Here is a 25156-nt window from a genome sequence, read left to right as displayed (position 1 = left end):
TAAAATCTTTTTTAATTTTCGTTTTTACAGTTATATTTTATCACTTCATAGTATTTAACCTTATTTTTTGTATATATATGTTTTTCTTTCTTTAAAATTTTGGAATACAGTTTCTTTTAACAGAACAAAATATACACTAAATCTCATGTATGACATTGTCCTAGTCTCCTGCCTGATCACATTTTCTCTCTTTTTTTTTTTTTTACTTTTTTTCTATTCTTTTTACAACCAACTTCTTATCAATTACTTTTTTAAAATGTCTTTTTTCTTCTTCCTTTTTGTTTTTTTAACACCCTGGAAAACAGTGTGGAGGTTCCTTAAAAAGTTGAAAATAGAGCTACCATATGACCCAGCAATTGCACTACTGGATATTTATCCCAAAGATACAAATGTAGGGATCCGAAGGGTATGTGCACCCCGATGTTTATAGCAGCAATGTCCACCATAGCCAAACTATGGAAAGAGCCAAGATATCCATCAACAGATGAATGGATAAAGAAGATGTGGTATATATATATAATAGAATATTATGCAGCCATCAAAAGGAATGAAATCTTGCCATTTGCAATGACGTGGATGGAACCGGAGGGTATTATGCTGAGTGAAATAAGTCAATCAGAGAAAGACATGTATCATATGACCTCACTGATATGAGGAATTCTTAATCTCAGGAAACAAACTGAGGGTTGCTGGAGTGGTGGGGGGTGGGAGGGATTGGGTGGCTGGGTGATAGACATTCAGGAGGGTATGTGCTATGGTGACCACTGTGAATTGTGTAAGACTGTTGAATCGCAGACATGTACCTCTGAAACAAATTATACATTATATGAATGTAAATGGGCTAAATGCCCCAATCAAAAGACACAGGCTATTAGATTGAATAAAAAACAAGGCCCATTGATATGCTGTCTGCAAGAGACTCATTTTAGACCCAAAGACACCCCCAGACTGAAAATGAGGGGGTAGAAAACAATTTACCATGCTAATGGACACCAAAAGTAGGCTGGAGTGGCAATCCTTCTATCAGACAAATTAGATTTTAAACCAAAGACTATAATAAGAGAGGAGGAAGGACACTATATCATACTTAAAGGACCTATCCAACAAGAAGATCTAACAGTTGTAAATATCTATGCCCCTAACATGGGAGCAGCCAATTACATAAGCCAAAAGCAAAGAAACACAATAAAAACAATAAAATAATAGTGGGGGACTTTAACACCCCCTCACTGAAATGGACAGATCATCAAAGCAAAAGATCAACAAGGAAATAAAGACTTTAAATGACACGGTGGACCAAATGGACTTTGCAGATATATTCAGAACATTGCATCCCAAAGCAATAGAATACACATTCTTCTCTAGTGCCCTTTTTAAAAATATTTTTTAATTTTCATGTTTACAATCATATTCTGGCCCTTCATTGTATTTAACCATATATATATATATATATATATATATATATATGTTTTTCATTCTATACAATGTATGGAGGCAATTTCTTTAACAAACCAAAATACACTCAAAATCTAGTGTGTGGCTCTGTTCTATTAACCAGGCTGATCATATATTTTTTTTTAATTTTTATTTTTTATATTTTTTATTTCCCTTTCTTTTCCCCCAGTTTCAGGTCTTTTCAGATTTGTTTAGAGTATATTTTCTGGGGACGTTGATCTCTGTTAGCATTTTGTTCTCTCGTTTATTTATTCTCCACTGGACAAAATGACAAGATGGAAAAAATCACATCAACAAAAAGAAAAAAAAAAAAAAAAGAGGCAGTACCGACTGCCAGGGACCTACACAAGATGGACGTTAGTACGATGTCAGAACTAGAGTTCAGAATGATGATTTTAAAGATACTAGCTGGGCTTGAAAAAAGCATGGAAGTTATTAGAGAAACCCTTTCTGGAGAAATAAAAGAACTAAAATCTAACCAAGTTGAAATCAAAAAGGCTATTAATGAGGTACAATCAAAAATGGAGGCTCTACCTGCTAGGATAAATGAGGCAGAAGAGAGAGTCAGTGATATAGAAGACCAAATGATGGAAAATAAAGAAGTTGAGAAAAAGAAAGAAAAACTACTGGATCACGAGGGCAGAATTCGAGAGATAAGCAATACCATAAGACGAAACAACATTAGAATAATTGGGATCCCAGAAGAAGAAGAAAGAGAGAGAGGCAGAAGGTATATTGGAGCAAATTATAGCAGAGAACATCCCTAATTTGGGGTAGGAAACAGGCATCAAAATCCAGGAAGCACAGAGAACCCCTCTCAAAATCAATAAAAATAGGTCAACACCCCAACATCTAATACTAAAACTTACGAGTCTCAGAGACAAAGAGAAAATACTGAAAGCAGCTTGGGAGAAGAGATATGTAACCTACAATGTTAGAAAAATTAGATTGGCAACAGACCTATCCACAGAGACCTGGCAGGCCAGAAAGGACTGGCAGGATATATTCAGAGCACTAAATGAGAAAAATATACAGCAAAGAATACTGTATCCAGCTAGGCTGTCATTGAAAATAGAAGGAGAGATAAAAAGCTTCCAGGACAGACAAAAACTAAAGGAAATTGCAAACACGAAACCAGCCCTATAAGAAATTTTGAAGCGGTCCTCTAATCAAAGAGAGAGCCTAAAAGCAACATAGACCAGAAAGGAACACAGACAATATATAGTAACAGTCACCTTACAGGCAATACAATGGCACTAAATTCCTATCTTTCAATAGTTACCCTGAATGTAAATGGGCTAAATGCCCCAACCAAAAGACACAGGCTATCAGCTTGGATCAAAAAACAAGACCCATCATCGATATGCTGTCTGCAAGAGACTCATTTTAGACCCAAAGACACCCCCAGATTGAAAGTGAGGGGTTGGAAAACCATTTACCATGCTAATGGACACCAAAAGAAAGCTGGGGTGGCAATCCTTCTATGAGACAAATTAGATTTTAAACCAAAGACTGTAATAAGAGATGAGGAAGGACACTATATCCTACTTAAAGGGTCTATCCAACAAGAAGATCTAACAATTGTAAATATCTATGCCCCTAACATGGGAGCAGCCAATTATATAAGCCAACTAATAACAAAAGCAAAGAAACACATCAACACTACAATAATAGTAGAGGACTTTAACACTCCCTCATTGAAATGGACAGATCATCTAAGCAAAAGATCAACAAAGAAATAAAGACTTTAAATGACACATGGACCAAATGGACTTCACAGACATATTCAGAACATTCCACCCCAAAGCAACGGAATACACATTCTTCTCTAGTGCCCAGGGAACATTCTCCAGAATAGATCACATCCTAGGTCACAAATCAGGTCTCAACTGGTACCAAAAGATTGGGATTATTCCCTGCCTATTTTCAGACCACAATGCTTTGAAACTAGAACTCAATCACAAGAGGAAAGTCAGAAAGAACCCAAATACATGGAGGCTAAAGAGCATCCTACTAAAGAATGAATGGGTCAACCATGAAATTAAAGAAAAATTTAAAAAATTCATGGACACAAATGAAAATGAAAACACAACTGTTCAAAATCTTTGGGATGCAGCAAAGGCAGTCTTAAGAGGAAAGTATATAGCAATGCAAGCCTTTCTGAAGAAATAAGAAAAGTCTCAAATACACAACCTAGCCCTACACCTAAAGGAGCTAGAGAAAGAACAGCAAATAAAGCCTAAACCCAGCAGGAGAAGAGAAAAAATAAAGATCAGAGCAGAAATCAATGAAAGAGAAATCGGAGGGGGAGATGAACCATGAGAGACAATGGACTCTGAAAAACAAACTGAGAGTACTAGAGGGAAGGGGGATGGGAGGATGGGTTAGCCTGGTGATGGGTATTAAAGAGGGCACGTTCTGCATGGAGCACTGGGTGTTATGCACAAACAATTAATCATGGAACACTACATCTAAAACTAATGATGTCATGTATGGTGATTAACATAACAATAAAAATTTTTTTTTTAAAAAAGGAAGAAACCAAAAGAACAGAACAGATCAATGAGACTTGGAGCTGGTTCTTTGAAAGAATTAAAAAGATTGATAAAGGCCTGGCCAGATTTATCAAAAAGAAAAGAGAAATGACCCAAATCAACAAAATCATGAATGAAAGAGGAGAGATCACAACCAACACCAAAGAAATACAAACAATTATAGAACATATTATGAGCAACTCTATGCCAGCAAATTAGATAACCTGGAAGAAATGGAGGCCTTCCTAGAGATGTATCAACTACCAAAACTGAACCAGGATGAAATAGAAAACCTGAACAGACCTATAACCACTAAGGAAATTGAAGCAATCATCAAAAATCTCCCAACAAACAAGAGCCCAGGGCCAGATGGCTTCCCAGGGGAATTCTACCAAACATTTCAAGAAGAATTAATACCTATTCTTCTGAAACTGTTCCAAAAACTAGAAATGGAAGGAAAACTTCCAAACTCTTTTTATGAGGCCACCATTACCTTGATCCCCAACCAGAAAAGGACACCATCAAAAAGGAAAACTACAGACCAATATCCCTGATGAACATGGATGCAAAAATTCTCACCAAAATACTAGCCAATAGGATCCAACAGTACATTAAAAGGATTATTCACCATGACCAAGTGGGATTTGTTCCTGGGCTGCAAGTTTGGTTCAACATCCACAAATCAATCAATGTGATACAATACATTAATAAAAGAAAAACAAGAACCATATGATCCTCTCAATAGATGCAGAAAAAACATTTGACAAAGTACAGCATCCTTTCTTGATCAAAACTCTTCAGAGTATAGGGGTAGAGGGTACATAGCTCAATATCATAAAAGCCATCTATGAAAAACCCACAGTGAATATCATTTTCAATGCTAAAAAACTGAGAGCTCTCCCGCTCGGGTCAGGAACATGGCAGAGATGTCCACTATCACCACTGCTATTCAACAGAGTATTAGAAATCCTAGCCACAGCAATCAGACAACAAAAAGAAATAAAAGGCATCCAAATCGGCAAAGAAGTCAAACTCTCACTCTTTGCAGATGATATGATACTTTATGTGGAAAACCCCAAAGACTCCACCCCAAAACTGCTAGAACTCATACAGGAATTCAGTAAAGTGGCAGGATATAAAATCAATGCACAGAAATCAATGGCATCCTATACACCAACAAGAGAAGAAAGAGAAACTAAGCAGTCAATCACATTTATAATTGCACCCAAAACCATAAGATACCTAGGAATAATCTAACCAAAGAGGCAAAGAATCTGTATTCAGAAAACTATAGAGCACTCATGAAAGAAATTGAGGAAGACACAAAGAAATGGAAAAACGTTCCATGCTCATGGATTGGAAGAACAAATATTGTGAAGATGTCAATGCTACCTAGAGCAATCTACACATTCAATGCAATCCCCATCAAAATACCATCCACTTTTTTCAAAGAAATGGAACAAATCATCCTAAAATTTGTATGGAACCAGAAAAGACCCCGAATAGCCAGAGGAATGTTGAAAAAGAAAAGCAAAGCTGGCGGCATCACAATTCCGGACTTCCAGCTCTATTACAAAGCTGTCATCATCAAGACAGAATGGTACTGGCACAAAAACAGACACATAGATCAATGGAACAGAATAGAGAGCCCAGAAATGGACCCTCAACTCTATGGTCACCTAATCTTCGACAAAGCAGGAAAGAATGTCCAATGGAACAAAGACAGTCTTTTCAACAAATGGTGTTGGAAAAATTGGACAGCCACATGCAGAAGAATGAAACTGGACCATTTCCTTACACCACACACAAAAATAGACTCCAAATGGTTGAAAGACCTCAATGTGAGACAGGAGTCCACCAAAATCCTAAAGGAGAACACAGGCAGCAACCTCTTCCACCTCAGCCGCAGCAACTTCTTCCTAGAAACATCGCCAAAGGCAAGGGAAGCAAGGGCAAAAATGAACTATTGGGAATTCATCAAGATAAAAAGCTTTTGCAAAGCAAAGGAAACAGTCAACAAAAAGACAACCGACAGAATGGGAGAAGATATTTGCAAATGACATATCAGATAAAGGGCTAGTATCCAAAATCTATAAAGAACTCCTCAAACTCAACATGCAAAGAACAAATAATCCAATCAAGAAATGGGCAGAAGACATGAACAGACATTTTTCCAAAGAAGACATCCAAATGGCCAACAGACACATGAAAAAGTGCTCAATATCGCTCAGCATCAGGGAAATCCAAATCAAAACCTCAATGAAATACCACCTCACACCAGTCAGAATGGCTAAAATTAACAAGTCAGGGAACAACAGATGTTGGCGGGGATGCGGAGAAAGGGGAACCCTCCTCCACTGTTGGTGGGAATGCAAGCTGGTGCAGCCACTCTGGAAAACTGTATGGAGGTTCCTCAAAAAGTTGAAAATAGAGCTACCACATGATCCAGCAACTGCACTACTGGGTATTTACCCCAAAGATACAAAAGTAGGGATCCAAAAGGGTACGTGCACCCCGATGTTTATAGCAGCAATGTCCACAATAGCCAAACTGTGGAAAGAGCCAAGATGTCCATCGACAGATGAATGGACAAAGAAGGTGTGGTATATATATACAATGGAATATTATGCAGCCATCAAAAGGAATGAGACCTTGCCATTGGAACGACGTGGATGGAACTGGAGGGTATTATGTTGAGCGAAATAAGTCAAACAGAGAAAGACATATATCATATGACCTCACTGATATGAGGAATTCTTAATTGCAGGAAACAAATTGAGGGTTGCTGTAGTGGGGGGGCGTGGGAGGGATGGGGTGACTGGGTGATAGACACTGGGGAGGGTATGTGCTCTGGTAAGTGTTGCGAATTGTGCAAGACTGTTGAATCTCAGATCTGTACCTCTGAAACAAATAATGCAATACATGTTAAGAAAAAAAAAGAAGAAGAAGAAGGTAGCAGGAGTGGAAGAATGAAGGGGGGGAATTCGGAGGGGTAGATGAACCATGAGAGACGATGGACTCTGAAAAACAAACTGAGGGTTCTAGAGGGGAGGGGGGTGGGAGGATGGGTTAGCCTGGTGATGGGTATTGAGGAGGGCACATTCTGCATGGAGCACTGGGTGTTATGCACAAACAATGAATCATGGAACACTACATCTAAAACTAATGATGTAATGTATGGGGATTAACATAAGAATAAAAAAATTAAAAAAAAAAAGAATATATAAAGACACTCACAACTTAATGATAAAAATATAAATAACCCAATTTAAAAATGGGTAAAGGATTTAAATCTCTAAAATGGATATACAAATTGCCAGTAAGTACAAACAATGCTGAGCACATTATTCATTAATAAATTACAAATCTAAAAATATGTTAAAATGACAGTTCTTATGTTAAGTGTTCTTACCCAACCCCCCTGCCCCAAAAGCAGTTGGTGGTGATGGTTGCACTTACAGCTCTGTGAGTATAATAAAGCCAACTGCAGATTGTAAAAGCATAAATTTTATGGTATGTAAATTATATATCAATAAAACTGATTTTTCTTAAAGCAAATGCAGTGAGGGTAGGAAAATGTGGGCTTTTCAATTAAACAGATTTATTTCACATCCCAGATTCCACGTCTTGTAAACAACTATAACAAGCTAACAATTGCTAAATTACAGATTTCTAAGTATCTACTCTTAGAGTCTGATTCAGTAGGTTTTAGGTAAGGATCACAATTTTGTGTTTAAACACATGCCTTAGGTAATTCTTACAGTTAGAGTTTAGAAAAATGATAGCCTATAGTCTTGCTAAATGTGTGCTCAATAAATAATAGTTTTTCTCTATGTTCTCCTATGCCAGTAAGCCTTTAAGAGAGTGTGTGTTTGTATGTGTTTGTAATGTTTATGATTACTTATGACTATATACACACTCATATACATCAGAGTTTTCATTTTAAAATTTCTAAAAAAATATATACCCTAGTTGCTTAAGAAATTTCAAGGTTTAAAACGGATACATACAATTCTAGCTAATTTCTTTTAGGTTCCAGGAAATTAAATCTGATGCAAACAGACATTAGAATGTAACCACGGCTTGCCACTGACACATTTTACCTTAGAAAGAAGACAACTCTGTAATAGGTTATAAGCACAGTGATCTCAAGCTATTCCTTGATAGAAATTTGTCTTCCTTCCCAAAATACTATATAATTTAGTAAGGTTGGCAGTCTTTGCACAATAGAGGCCAAGTAATTGAATAGCAGGGGTGTTATAGATTTGATATGGAGTGTGTGTGGGTAGAGATGTGTGAACAAACCTGGAGAAGAGCCATATGCAATTTCCCTAAGTGGAGTCAGGATTATCAGCATCACACACTCTCATTAGCACCAAATTTTTATGAAATTTATTTATATGTTATAAAAAATGTAGAGTCAAATATAAATAGACTGGAATAAACATCTGTGATTACTGAAATCAACACATTTCCTCTATTAAATGTGCTTTCCCTGAGGAACATCTTCCTACAGAGTGAAAAAATTATTCCAAACTCCCATTAGGTTTGCATATGAAGAAATAGTCTCTGTCTTTTCTGAAAGACACTTGAATGTCTATCAAAAATAGTATTTATTTCAAAAAAATAAAAGTAGTGTTTCCAAGTTAGTAGATATTTGGCAAAGTTACAGAGAGAAATATGTGCAATGTTCTTTTTGAAATTCATTATCATATCTACTTTTAATTAACTTTATCAATTAATATAAACAGAAGAGCCTGGATGCATATATCAGCCATTCATTAACATTTAACACTCATCTACTCTACCACTTGCTTAGTTTATACATTTAGTTTACTGCCATACTTCACTTTGCTTTCACTCCCACCTTCCAAAAAACACTCATGGTTTCATAAGGGTTGCTTAAAAACATTGAACCTAGAGCCCCTTGGAAATCTGTATTTTACAAGCAGTGTAGAATGAAGACAAGTGAATCACATGGAAAACTGCATAGTTTTTCCTTTCTTTTTTTTTATTCCTTCTGAAAGTCTCTGATAATGCCAGTATTTTTACCAGATTTCAATTATTCACATCATTTTCCTCCCTGAATTGGCAGAAAAGCAGTCTATAATATTGAAACACAGAATACAGGAGGTGTCCTATGATGTGACTAAAAAATATTAAAACAAATTTTATATTTGTATTATATGTGGGTAGAAGCAAAAGAAGTCACACTGAGTTTAGAGCCACAATCAATAAATTATTTTTGATGAGATACTGGTTGAAAGCTAAATACAGTTATTTAAATAGAAATTTGCCATCCTATCTAGCCCTTTTAAAACAAGCATCATGTTTAAGAATGAAGAATACTCGATTCTTTAGGATAGAAAGGAAAATTAGGAATTAGGTATTTGAACTAAATTTCTTGACAATGGGTGAAAGTGAATTGCCCAACATTCTACAGCAAATTAGCGACAGCAAAATTCAGTCCATTGTGACTACTTTAATATCAGACTTGCTTTCCAATTAAGTATATCTTCTAGGAGTCTAAATCAACACATAACTACAGCATTTCATGTTTCCTACCCCTCTCTGGTCAAAGGACACAATTACTGGTCTCTAGAATGTTTAATGGATGACCAATAAGGAAAAAAATATATAAAAAGACATTTTAATAATGCTGACATATGTAGACTTGCTTTTTTCATTTTACTGCTATACTGTATTTATCCATCCTCCTATTGATACATTTTTATTTAGGTTATTTACAATATTTTGCTAAGAAACAGTATGGTAAGGGGTGTTTTACTACATGTTACCTGGTTCACATTTGCAAGATTTTGTTCAGTTCATATACCTAAAAATGGAAATTCTGGGTGTGCAGTGTGTGTATCTTTAATTTTATTTGATATTGGCAGATTACTTTCAGAGATTGATGTAGCAATATACCGTCTCATAATATTGTATTTTTTTAAAGATTTCTTTATTTATTTGGGGGGGTGTAGAAGGAGAGGGAGAGAGGAAACTCAAGCAAACTCTGTGCTCAGCCTAATGCGGGGCTCCATCCCATGAGCCAAAAATCACAACTTGAGCCAAAAATCACAACCTGAGCCGAAACCGAGTAGGACGCTCAACCAACTGTTCCACCCAGGTGCTCCAATAATGTAATTTTTTTAAAAAAAGTATATTTCATGATCATGGAATTGTTGAGTATCTTTTCACACATTTACTGGGCATTTGTATTTCCTACTCTGTAAACTTATTATTAGTTTATTCAATCTATTTATCTTTGGATTATTACTTTTTTCATTTGTGATTATTTTATATTCAAGATCATTTGACTATTACAGGTTTTTGTGAATATTTTCTAAAATTCTGTGGATTGTCTTTTAACCTTTTAAATAGTAATTTAGGGTAATAAATTGCTATCTTAGTATAATCAAATGTGTCAGTGTGTTTTTATTTGATCTGATGCCATTGAAAATATTAACATTTACTTCTAAAAGTTAAAAAATTTTTATTTCTTCCTAAAATTACTCATTGTGTATGTTCTAAAACAGTGAACCAATTTCTGTTTTCCCCAAATGAATAACTAGTTACCCTAACAGTATTTAAAATAAATCTCTTCCCTCCTCATTTGTAATACTGCCTCTGACATATATCAAGTTCCCAAACATGCATGGATCTGATTTTAGATTTTCCATTCTGTTCTATTTGCTATTTGTCGACACATATGTCAATATAATATCTTACTCACTCTGCCTTAAAACATATTTTGATATTTGGTAAAGGAAGCTTTCCCATCTTGTGTTTTTCTTTAAAATTGTTAATTTTTTCTTTATTTCATAAATTTTTTAAACTGCTTTTTAAAATTTCTTGAAAAAAAATCTATTGAGAATTTGGTTGTAATAACATTATTTTTTTAGATCAATTCACAAAAATTGACAGTTTTATAATTTTGAGCCTTCCTATCCCTGTTATTACTCTTTATTAGCCCTCTTTTATATCCAGTAGTAGCATTTTATAATTAATTATATATAGTTCCTATCTATCATTAGAATATTTAATAGAAACAAAGATTTAGATATCTATCAATGTATACATCGTTGTTATACAATATTACTGTTACATATTATATGCAATTATTATATATCATATATATTATTGTTATGATTGGGTTCATAGTCATTTATTAAATAATCTGATTCATTCTGTCTTTTAGATATTCTAGGTAGATATCACTTACCATAGAGTGCTTTTGATTTTTGTACATTATGCTTGTATCATTCTGATTACAGTAGTTTAAAAAATTGTGTTAATATTCTTGAACTTTGTATGTAGACAGTTATATATTTGGTAAATATTCCAGTTGTAACACTATTGCATTCCAGCTTCCAATCTACCCATCTCTGTTCTGCTGCGATGCTGAGGCCTTTGGCACCTGACTTCCTATTTGACCCTGCCTATAGACAGTGCTAGAAAGAGCCTGGAAACCAGTACAGGAAGAAGAGATATGCTCCTTTGTGTTTGTTTGCCATTCTTATTTTGTTTTTTATTTTGATTTTTGTTTATTTCTCTATCAGAGCTTCCTCACCCCAGCAGGAGCTATCCTTCCCAATAGCAGCAGTTAATCCCAATTTTGCTTTCCAACAAATTCCAAATGCCTTTTCAAAAGACTTTGTCCAAGGGCGCCTGGGTGGCTTAGTCATTAAGCATTTGCCTTTGGCTCAGGTCATGATCCCAAGGTCTTGGGATCAAGTCCCACATTGGGCTCCCTGCTCAGTGGGGAGCCTGCTTCTCCCTCTCCCTCTGCTGCTCCCCCTGCTTGTGCTTGCTCTCTGTCTGTCTCTCTCTGTCAAATAAATAAATAAAATCTTAAAAAAAATACTTTGTCCAGTTCACACAGAGTTGCTTCTCTGAGTTCCAAAAAAACAAACAAAACAAAAACAGTAGAAACTGAGCAGCACCCTTTTCTCTGCTTGCCTTTCTTCAAATTTTCACATTAAAATAAAAATTAATTTCATTCCTTCCTATGATCCTGACTGAGACAGCTACTTTCTCCTCTTGGTACTTCAACAATCTAATAGTGACCTCTTACCTCATGACATAATAGTGACTCCTTACCTTATGCATTTCTGTATGTGACTTCTTCTGTATCTTAACCGGATCCAGGTCAACATGGCACATAAAGACAGTCTATAATTTACTTTCCAATTCCTACAGATTTTACTTTTAAATAGTGAGAATAATCATCACTATCATCACTCTTTGCTATAGACATTGTAGCTAATGCCTATAAATTTTCATCACTATTTAGTTTATAGATATTTTGATTATCAGGTGAAGAAAATTCCCTTTGATTTCCAGTTTCCATAGTTTTTCTTCTCTGATTTTTCCCATTTTTTTTTGTTTACAAATGACTATAGATTTTTTTTAATGGATTATTGATTTTGGCATTTATTTGGATGATTTTTCTTTATTCATTCATTCTCTTAGTATATATTGAATAATAATTAGTTCCTGCTCTAGTTCTCCAATGTCAATATCATAATGTCTTAATCACTCCACCGTAAAATGTATCTTAATATGGTAAAGTAAGTTTTTCCATCTTATTTCCCTTCTTTAAAATTGTCAAAGTTATTCTTTATCGTGTTAACTTCCAACTCCCTCAATCTTTGAGTTGAAAAGTGTTATCTGGCTTTCTCTTTTTTTTTCATGCACCTAAGGTAATGTATTTACCTCTGAGGACCAATTTAGTACCATTCTCTAAGACTTCTTTGTATTTCTAAAATCTGTAATGACTCTTGTGATGAACTTATAAACAAATGAATAACTTGCAACTTCATTTTCAAACTTTCAAAAAATTTTATTTTTATTCTGTTTCACTGTATTTTATTAGCTTTTGAGTGTTATTTTTGAATTCATGTTGAATTTCTCATTAGTATTAATTTTATTTTATGTACAATACTTGAATTATTTTGATACTTCTTTTGTAACTTATCAGGTGATCGATTTTTATAAATTGTCCACATATTAATGAAAATAAGTGTATATTTATTTATTAGAATGCAAGTTTTGGTATGCATCTATTAGATAAAGTTTAATTGTATAGTTCAGATTTTTACTTACAAATTGCTTGTCTACTTGACATACTGACTTTGAGTTATGTTTAGTTATCTATTAAAGTTGTAACTTATTTTCTCTTAAGTGTCTCATAAATAAATATAGATATATAATTTTAGATTTAATTTCATGAATGATTGTGATTTTTAAACATTATAGGTAGAAAATCATTCTATTGCTATTTGCAGGCTATTATCCTAATTTTTTAATCCATAAATTATATTTTGTATAAAATTATAACAGATTCTACAGTTTTATTTTTGTTGTGATTATTACACTATATAGTATAAGTTATGATACTATAGCCATGAACATTATTGTACATGTCTCCTGATGGACAAACACAGACAATAGTATTATTTTCTTTATTAGTCAATATTTATTTACATTTAAATACATAATTATGGATTTTGCTCGGATTGATGCATTACTTTACTTTCATCTGCAGACATGTTCCTTCTGTCTATAAACCTTTCTCTAGTACTTTTTTCAGGTGAGTCCTCTGGTGACGAATGTTCTCATTTCTGTTTGCCTGAAACATCTTTATTTTATTTTCATGTTTGAGGGATACTTTCACTGGATATGAAAAAGTAGTTTGTTTCTTATTTTCTTTAAGCATTTTAATTATGTCTTTCCATTGTCTACAGACTTTCACCATTTCTTTTGGTAATTCTTCCATCAGTATTATGACTGTTCATTTGAAGATGATGCGTTGTTTTTTGTTTTTAATCTGGTTACTCTTAAAGTTTTCTCTTTGTCTACAATTTTATCAGTTTATCTATGATGTGTTTATACGAGGTTTTCTTTGTTTTGTGTACATGCTTGAAATTTATAGAGATTTTGAATATTTTGCTCAATGTCCTTTATGAGTAAAATGTTCTAAGATATTATCTCTTCAAATACTTCTTCTGCCTCTCTTTCTTCCACCTCTCTCTCTCTTTCCCTCTCTTCTCTCTCTCTCTTTTCCTTTCTCTCTCCCTTTAAATTGGTATTCCAATTGTGTATATGCATGTTCCTGGTTTCATTCCATGCCATATGTATCACTTGCATTTCTCTTATGTTCTCATATCTTTTTTCTGTATCTCAATAATTATTTTATACTATTGTATCTTCCATATCACTAATTCTCTCTTCTGTATTGTCTGTTAGTTTACTTGACTGCTGTTTAATTTTTCAAAATTTCTGTTTAAACATTGTAATACATTCCTGTTTTTTTGATGAAACAATCATGAGTTGTATTACATTTACTGTATTTTATCATAATATCATAATATATTTTTGAATACTGATATCATAGTTCATTTGAAGTTAGTTGACTGATGACTCCAACATATAAAATGTTTTTGGATCTGTTTCTATTATCTTTTTTTCCTCTTGATTTTTTATATTTTAGCCTGGCTCCTGGCATGCCTAATAATTTATTATTTAATCAGATACTGTTTATGTATAAATATATATACATATGCGTTGAATGATGTTATATTACTCCACAGAGGATTTAATCTTCTTTTGTCAGGAAGATAATAGTGAGCAAATCTCCTGCCCCAGATAAGAGTGGTCCATTTTAAGTTTTTCCCTATTCCTAGGAATATAACCTTCCATAGCATGAGACTTCTATGCTATATAGAGTAAAGCCTTCTACATAACAGTGAGATTGCATCTTTTTACTATTCTGGGCTGTAACTCTACCAGAACATTAGTCTTACTTTTCTTAGCACTGTTTTCACAAAGAAGTTACCCACCACTCCTGCTATGGCTCAGAAAATGAGGCTGGCTCTGACCTCTCTTCTCCAGGATAGTTCTTTAAGTCACATTCCCCACACGGGAATTAAAATGGCTGCTCACAGCCCTGGATACCTGCTCATCAATGTCCTTGGTTTTACTCACGACTTCCACTGTTTCTGGGACATGAGGATGATTACCTGCTGATCTTAGCAATATTATTCTGATTTTTCTCTGTGTATTCTACCTGTCATTACTGCATGTTTTGAGTGAATTCATGATCAATGATGTTTTCTATGTTTATTTTTCTATTCTCTCCCCATTCTGGTCTTGTAAATTTTGGGGAATTCAGGTATATTTTACATGAAGTTTGCATGAAGTTATGTTCATTATATATATTACATTATTAAACAATATATGTTAATGATATAATTATATAAACAAAATGTTGGCAATCCTAATTCAACAGCATATTAAGAGGATCATACATCATGACCCAGTGGGATTTATCTTTGGGTTTCAAGGATGGTTCAACATATGCAAATCAATGTTATGTGTCACACTAACAATATGAAGGATAAAAATCACATGATTATCTCAATAACTACAGAAAAATCATTCAACAAATGCAACACCCTTTCATAATAAAACTTCTCAACAGATTAGGTATAGAAGGAAAATACCTCAACACAAGAAAGGTCATATTTGACAAGCTCACAGCTAATGTCACATTCAACAGTGAAAAACTGAAAAGTTTTCTAACATTTGGAATAGGCAAGGATTTCTAACATTTGGAATAAAGCAAGGATGCCACTCTTACTACTGCCATTTAACATAGTATTATAAGTCTTAGCCAGAGCAATTAGGTAAGAAAAATAAATAAAATGTATTGTAAAGGTAAAGTAAAATTATCTCTGTACCAAAGCAATGTACAGATTCAATGCAATCTCTATTAAACTTCAAATGGCATTGTCACAAAATAGAAAAAAAAATGGTGCTAAATTTATAGGGAGCCACAAAATACCCCAAATAGCCAAAGCAATCTTGAGAGGAGAATAAAGCTGCAGGCATCATACTTCCTGATTTCAAGCAATATTATGAAGCTATATTAAACAAGACAGTATGGTATTGGCATAGAAAATAGACATAGAACGTAGAGCAATGAAACAGAAAACAAAGCCCAGAAACAAAGCCACACATACATGGTCAACTAACCATTGACAAGGATACCAAGAATACACGATGGAGAAAGATAATCTCTTTAATAAATGGTGCTGTGGGAAAACTTGATATCTACATGTAAAAGAATGAAATTGAACCCTTATTTTTTACCATATGCAAAATTAACTCAAAATGTATTAAAGACCTCAATTTAAAATCAGAAACCATAAAACTCATAGAAGAAAACAGGGGAAAACTCTTTGGAAAAAAAAGGTCTTGGCAATGATTTCTTGAGTATGACACCAAAAGCATAGGCAACAAAAGCAAAAATAAACAAGTGGAAGTGCATCAAACTGACACCTTCTGCACAGCAAAGGAAACAATCAGAACAATGAAAGGAAAACCTATGGGAGGAAGAAAATATTTATAAACTCCCTATCTGGGAAGGGGTTATTATCCAAAACATACAAGGAACTCCTACAACCCAACAGAAAAAAAAAACAAATAACCTGGGCACCTGGGTGGCTCAGTTCTTAAGCGTCTGCCTTCGGCTCAGGTCATGATCCCAGGGTCCTGGGATCGAGCCCCACATCCGGCTCCCTGCTCAGCGGGAAGCCTGCTTCTCCCTCTCCCACTCCCCCTGCTTGTGTTCCTGTTCTCGCTGTCTCTCTCTGTCATATAAATAAATAAAATCTTTAAAAAAATAAAAAAATTAAAAAAATAAAAATAAATAACCTGATTAAAAAATGGACAGAGGAACTGAATAGACATTTTTTTCCAAAGACACACAAATGACCAACAGATGTATGAAAAGGTGTTCAACATCACTGTCAGGGAAATGCAAATCAAAACCACAACACAATACTACTTCACATCTGTTAGGATGGCTTCTATAAAACAAAAGAACAATCAAAAAATCCAAAACATAATAACCTTTGGTAAGACTGGAGAAACAGAAAACTTTGTACATTATTACAGGAATACAAATTGATATAGCCAGGATGGAAAACAGTAGGGAATTTCTGTAAAAAAATCAAAATAGAACTACTATATAATCCAGTAATCCCATTTCTGGGTGTATATGCAAAGGAATTGAAATCTAGATCTTGAAGAGATATCTGCAGTCCCACGTTCATTGCAGCATTATTCACTGTAGCCAAATATGGAAGCAACCTAAATGTCCATAAACAGACAAATAAAGAAAATGTGGTACATATCTATACAATGGGATATTATTCAGCCTTAATAAAGAAGGAATTCCTGCCATTTGCTACAACATGGATGAACCTGGAGCACATTATGCTAAGTGAAACAAACCAGACACAGTAGGCAATCGTTTGCATATTCATTTAACAAGGGTGGTTTTGTTGAAAGAGGGAGATTCTGAATCACTTGAATGAGACTTGACTGATATGGAGCCTTTGTTGGTTTTTAAACTTGAAGGGCATGAAGGGGTGGGGGATGGGGGGTGGGGGGTGGGGAGGGTAGGAAGAGATTGAAATGAAAATAGATAAATCTAAATTCCTTCACAAATTATACAGGCTTTTTTTTTTTTTAAATCTAGTTCCTATTACCTGACCTGTTTAGATTAACCTTTGCCCACAACTTTTTTACACATTTTCATAAGGTTTCAAGATACTTAATAAACATAAATAGAATAATTTAAACTAAATCCAAAATTAAAGAACTACTTATGGTTCCCAGAACACATCATATTCACTTACATTTCTATATATTTTCCTCATGAGTCTCTCTGTCAACCTTCAAATACACTGCCAAGCCAGTAAAAATGTAACCTCCTTGTAGCTTTTCTTAACTCATTCAGTTACATGTGGGAGCTTTTTACCTACATCTCAATAATTTGCCATATTTACCATCATTGAGACAATTTTGCTCTGTAACTGTTATAAGTAATATTATTTTGGAGAAATTTCCATGAGAATTATGAGGAAAGGATACATTTTGAAAATCTGAAAACATAGGCATTTGGTTACTGATGACGAATGTTTAAACTGGAAGCAAATTTAAAGTATTTTGTTGTGAGAACAGGTTAAATATATAAAGCCATAATACAATGTGAGGTAGGTGGAAGGATCACATGAGAAGCATATGTTCTTGTTGGGTTTCCTCTTGTTACTTTGACCTAAATCATATCATCTCACTCATTGTTCAGGTTCTTCCAGCTAGCGGGAAAAATATAGGTGTTCCATATTTCTGAATACATGAGATACGCATATTTGCTTTAAAAAACTTGATAGGAACAACTTAATAGGAACTGCATTTACTGGATAGGTAGTCATTTATAAAGTTTGTCACCCAGGTGAAACTTCAAGTTTCTTTTCTTCAATTGTTTAAAATGTAAGAAATTGTTAGACAAATATTCATTGTTTCACATCAAAAGTGACTTCTCAAATACTCAGATATTCTTTTAATCAATTAATATGTGATAATTAATTCCTTTCAGATATATTATCCAAAACCCAGAATAAGAGTTTAAACTGAACTTTAGGGGGTTTTGATTTATAATAAAATAGATTGTTTTAAAAAGAAGATGCAAGTTAATCCACTTATTGTTTGCTTTAGAACTAAGTTTGCCTCATCTTAATTTTTCATTCTTTTATTTAAATTTTATATCTTATTATCTTGTGTTTGACTCTTTTGTCTTCAATATAAAGTAATAAATCAGTAAAGAAAATTGTGAAAATAAGTAAAAGTAGAGAAAGACATAAAAATAATTTGTAATAACATTAATCAATCAATACTTTTATATATCTAATGTATCAAATTATTCCTAGTTCTTTTTTCTACACACCCATTGCACAATTTGACACTTGACACTTCAAACTAGGTTCATACTTGGAAATGAAAACTTCAAATAGTATTTATTAGAGAATGATATAAACACAACTGTCAAAACCATAGAAAGTTGTCCTCTCTCTTTTCTTACAACTTCTTAAGTTATGAAGGTAAAATAAAATGCAATTAGAATAATCCACTAAGAGCTTTATTTGCCACCTGCCATTCTCTGAATGCCTGCTGATAAAAGTGAGTTTTTAACTTGCAGATTTTTCTTGATAGACTGGAATTAGGAAAGTTTCCCTCTAAAGTGAGTGCTCCAGCTGCCACATGGGGATAAATATAGAACCAATCAAATCAAAGTTTGGCAATATGGAAGTAAAAAATGCATTTGATCTATCCCAAAGATTTGTTATTTGCATAGAAATAAAATCATTAACTCATTTGTTTTTTAAATTTTCCAAAGCTTAATTATGGTTTATTTGATATTTGACCTGATTGTCTCTCACCTCCGCTAGAAAGGCAGATTTAACTGAGTTGTTCCTATGATTCTGGCTACTTATGGGTGGAACTGCTTGCAGCCATAAACCCAGGTTGCTATGGCACAGTGATGAATCACATTGCTTCCTGGTCTATACAGCCGGACAGCGTATGAGAGTCACATGATTTTAGCAGCCCTGGGCAGGGTCATGAAACCTCAGGTTGGAATAAGCAAAACTCTAATTCTTCCAGGAACTACAGTGTGTAAACTAGAGCTTGTTTTTGAAAAATCTAAACAGTAATTCTTTTAGTTTTTCTAAGGGGGCAAAATTATCTCTACAGGAATGCTGACCCCAGTCCACCATTCTTTAAAAAGATGATTGGCATACAGAAACATTCTATCTGCATCAGAAAGCTCTGTGCTGTGAAGCTTTTTAAAATTAAGAAACCACCTCTAAAGGCTAGTTTCATGAAAGTCTACATGGCAATTTTTTGTCATTACTCTTGACATTTCTACATATCATGACTAATGTCAAGGTTTCTATGGGGAAGATTTGCTGGGTTGAGTCCAGCCAAAGAATTTAAGTTCAAATGTTAAATTGGATACAGATTAGGTTAGTTTTCAGTGGGACCGGCCCTAAGGACGCAAGGTGATGTGGGCACTCAGCTACCTTCCTGCTATCTCTCAGAAGTAACTGCTGCCTCCTCACCAAGCTGAGTATTTCAGAAAGTAACCTTCCCCATACCTCCACCATGTGCATTCGTGTGTGTGTCTGTGTGTTCATATACCATCCTCCCCACTACTCTCTCCTAGATAAAGACAAATGAACATCAAGGAAATTTTTACTTTTATTTTTGGCATTGTTTCAAAACTTCTCAGTAAAAAAAAAATTGTCTGAATGAATGCATGATGTCACGTGTCAGTTATTTTTTAAACTACATACCCAGGTGCCCCAAGAGAGGAGGTACTGGGTTGTCCTTGCTATTGCTGCAGTTTTCGCCCTGGCAAACATAGATCATTTGCTTCCTCCACTTAAGTTATATGAGTAAGTACTCCAAGTTCATGTTTTTAAAGAAAGCAGAGACAGACAAGTGAAGAAATAGAACTAGAGTTATGAAATGGGAGAGGAGAAAATAAATGGAAAAGAAAAGAATATATATATAGGGGTGTCTTCAGATCATCAGTAATCTCCCCAGGAGTCAACCATGCTAAGAATATAATGCACCCCTCTACCAGGAAAGAAAACAACAAGATATTTTTCGATTCTGCAAGAGATGATATGGGACCTTGAAAAGCACTCATTTCTAGTAGCATCTATCCTGAGATTTGAAACTTGCTTCATAAAGTTCAAGACCTAAAATTTTGTGTAGTTGATCGATAATTCACTTCACTTCAGAGAACCACTCTGCAATAATGACCCAGGGATTCAGTCTTCTCTTCATGCAGAGATTTTTAATACATGGATCACATTTTATGAGCAATAACTCATTAATCTTTGCAATAACCATATTCAGTTAAACATTATTATCCCACATTATAGGTAAAGTGGTTGAAGGGAGTTTTTGACTTGCTGAAGGTCAAACTGAAATCAGAAGCAGGAGTGGGATGAGGTATGAATGTGATTCCCTGACTCCAAATCCTAACTCACAGTAATACATAGAAAAGGCCAACTTTTTTACTTTCATTTTTTTTGCCTCCCTCAAAACTTGCCCTTATTATGTAATTATAGCTAAAATGTCATCATGCCTTTTCAATAAACTGTTAATAAGGAAATCTCAACTAGAGGCTTCCTCTTCAATATTAAATATCACTGCAAAGTAAAATTATGTTTTTCTAAATGAGTTTTAAGTTTTAAAATATCAGCTACAATAAATATGAGGCTTTATATTTAAGACATATGGAAATCATCTTAACTGTTGACTAGGTGCTTAGAAAATTTCTGTATAGAGAGACACCAGAAGAAATGTGAAGTATGACAGAGAAACAGTGGCAAAGAGTTAGGTAAAGAAAAGAAAAACAAGATATCCATGAGTTTCTTTCAAACCTTAAAAAAAAAGAAAAAAGCTGTGCAAAAGTTTCTCTCACTGATGAAATGAGCTCTTTACATATAAATTATATTGTAATAACAGAGCTCCTGGGTGGAAAAGAGTTCCTTCTCCTGCTGACAAAAATTAAAATAATCACAGATGGCTAATGATCAAAAATACTGACTGACAGCTCTGAAGTATAAGTATTCTCGCTAAATGGAGAATATTCTCAGCGTTTCTCAAGCCAACACTTAAAGCTGGTTTAATAGCACCATAAAGCTTTTTCCAACCACACATTCATATACAGGGAATGTCTATTTTATTTTGGAAACTACCATATAGACTCAGAGAGCTCCTTTAAAAAGTTAATGTAATTCTTTGTCTCTGTGATTACTTTCATAATTTGGGATAAAATGCAAGAATTCACTAGGGAAAGGAAGTCCATAATGCTTCCTTACATGGTATGAAAAACCTTTATAATTCAAGCATTGGGAATCCAGTCTCCTCTTTTAAGCTATAGGTGGGAATGGGGGGCGTGGGGAGGAGGAATCTCCCCAGCAGAAATAGCTAAGTCTTTATAAATATGTCAAACAATGCCAATAATAATAACAACTAATAGTTATTGAGGACTTGCTTTGTGTCTAACATTCTTTTAAGCATGTTATTTATTTACTTCGTTTAATTTAAACAAATACCTCAATGAAATACATCACATTATTTACTCACTTTTCTTAGATGAGGAAACCAGAATTAGAAAAGTTTTAAAAAGTGACCAGGGTCACATTACAGCTGATGAGTAGTTGAACAGGGGCTCAAACTAGTCTCTAAGCCTGGTACTTAATTGCAACATTGCCAATGTATTTATTATATTAATAGGATATAAATTTAAGAGGAACCACACTGAGACCAACAACAAAATGTCCCGTTCTCTATCACTTTAAAAGGACTTGCAAAATCACTTGATTTTACAATCACCCAATAAAAAAAAAGTACAGTGTTCTTGTATCTAATAATGATTAAACTGTGACTTAAAATTTAATAGTATCCATTTATTTATTTGTGAAATCAAAAGACGACTAACACATTAAGTGCCTGTAAAGTTCTTGTTTTGAGAGATTCAAATACATATAACACTCTTTCTGCCTTTTTAATGTTTACATACTATATGGAGACATACATGGTATATATGTATTATGCATCTATGCACATGGATGATTCATATAAGATGTGTATGCCGGGGCTAAGGTACTGAGTGGAGACAGTAATCCATGCTACCTGGTCAGTGTTTACCAAAGAAGGCACCACATATAGGTAAGAATAAAGTAAGGGCAGCACATATAGAAAAGGTTTTGAGGGATGGATGGAAATTTGCTAGAAGAGAAAGTTGAAAAAAGATGATCTTAGTGACTGAAGTAGTTCTGCACGTGCTAAATATGCCTATTGAATTAATAATCACATTTTCCATATCCATCTTGGTAAATTAGAATCATAGATGTACAAATTCCTTTAAAAATATAGTCACATTGTTTTGTTTTGTTTTTTTTTTTAGATTTTATTTATTTATTTTGAGAGAGAGAGAATGAGAGACAGAGACCATGAGAGGGAGGAAGGTCAGAGGGAGAAGCAGACTCCCTGCCGAGCAGGGAGCCCGATGCGGGACTCGATCCCGGGACTCCAGGATCATGACCTGAGCCGAAGGCAGTCGCTTAACCAACTGAGCCACCCAGGCGCCCAAAAATATAGTCACATTGTTAACAAAACAAATGTGGGATATCATAAGCAAGAATCCTTTTTAAAGTAATTTTTTCAAAGAGTCTTTGCAAATCAAATCATAAGAGTGGCAAGAGCAGAATTTTTGGAACAAAACCTGCTGTTCTTAGCACTGGATGAAAGAAATGCAAGTTAGTAACCATTTAAATGGCTGCTTTCTTATATCCGTGCCAGAATTGCTTATAATGTGCGATTTCTTCATTTGGATGTTACTTGTTTCAACTAAAACATTTCCAAGTCAACTCACTGTATTTCACAATACACTGAAATGAGTAAAAGTATTAAAAGCATGCCTGAGGCGACAGAAACTTTGAGGTTAATTTCCATTTCTTCAAGTATATTTGATGCATGATGTGACAAAGGAATCCTAATTAAGGTTGAAATCCTGAATACTAAATAAATTAGAAGTGCCACTACATTCATCTTTCGCGGTGATAATACTGCCACTTCTACTTCTCTTTAGCCTAGCCCTTGACTTTTTGGGAAACCTTTTCTTGGGTGTTTTCTTCCTCTATCACTTTTGCTGAGAGTAGATCATGAGTATCCTACCTAGTTTTATTCAAGCCAAAATCTACAAAGCCTGTCTCTCTTTGTTCTTTTTCTTCTCACTTACTCATCTTTATCAAAAGCAAACATTTCATTTTATATCTAATCTCAAAAATGGCCTCACCTCTCTTAGGGCACTTCCTATTTCTTCTCACATTATACTATCTACAGGCAAAATTATATGATCTCTAAGGATCTTTTAACTTTTTCTAAGAAATAAAACATAAAGCAGTTATAACAGTTTAAATAAACCTCTGCTATTTAATGATACCATTTTCATAGTTACTATTATTATCCATTATTCGTATGAGTCAAAAAGTAAGGGTGCAAATTGTTTCATCTCTCACTAGCTGAGGAACCTTGGGCAAGTTACTTAATATTTATATAACTCGAGTATCTTGATTTTGAACCTCCCTGTCAATCATGGAAGAAAACCCATTGGCTCATTATTTTAAATATTGTCCTCTGAGGGGCGCCTGGGTGGCTCAGTCATTAAGCGTCTGCCTTGGGCTCAGGTCATGATCCCGGGGTCCTGGGATCGAGTCCCGCATCGGGCTCCCTGCTCGGCAGGAAGCCTGCCTCTCCCTCTCCCACTCCGCCTGCTTGTGTTCCCTCTCTCGCTGTGTCTCTCTCTGTCAAATAAATAAAATCTTAAAAAAAAAAAATACTGTCCTCTGAGATAATTTAGTCTAGAGCAATCAAAACTTATATTCACAAAAATGACCAGTGCATGGTTTATAGCACCTATATTCATAAACATAGTCATCAAAAGCTGTCCTTCAAAAGGTGAATGGATTTACAAATGGAAACCCAACTGTATAATGGGGTACTATTCAACATGAAACAGGATGGGCTTTTCTTTTCAATTTGATTCATTTCAAACTAGTATAAATTAATTCTAAAATCTGATCCTTGATTTGGTTATTGGAGTATTTTCAGTTGTGCTTTGACAACTCGTCTATGCAAATCTTCTCTTACAAGTGTCAATCTTATGATATCTCGACACAAATCAAGTATAACTGACCAAATTCAAGTTACAAATTGAGATGTCCTGTAACTGCAGAAGACCCTACATTTCAAGACTCACAGAGAATAAAAGGATATAACACATCTTAGTCACTTTTCTGATGTGGATTACATTTTGAAATAAAATTTTGATTTGGGGCATTCAATAAAAATGTTATAAAAACCAAAACCAAAAAGGTGAGATTGTCTTTATTTTCTTTTATTAATCAGTCTTTATCAATCTATCAATCAGGTCTTGATTTTGAAGTTATATGACCTTTATCAAATAAATTGGAAGGCTTTCCAGTTTTGCTCTTAAATAATTGCAGTAATTTTGAAATTACCTATCCTTTAAATTAAAGAGACCTTAACTGGAAGTCCATCTGATCCTGGTGCCCTACACAAATTTGTACTGTGCTAATAGATTCATTCAGACTTTAATTTCTTGTTATGCCAATATTGACATTTTACATTTAAATGGAAAATCATACTTATCTTGATTTTCAAATTGCCACAGGTTTGCTCACAATGTTCAAGCAGAATTGTTTCAACCTCCT

Source organism: Mirounga leonina, unplaced genomic scaffold, assembly GCF_011800145.1.
Source record: "Mirounga leonina isolate KUSES-001 unplaced genomic scaffold, KU_Mleo_1.0 Mir_174, whole genome shotgun sequence".
Classification (NCBI taxonomy): Eukaryota; Metazoa; Chordata; class Mammalia; order Carnivora; family Phocidae; genus Mirounga; species Mirounga leonina.
This window is presented reverse-complemented; position numbering follows the sequence as displayed.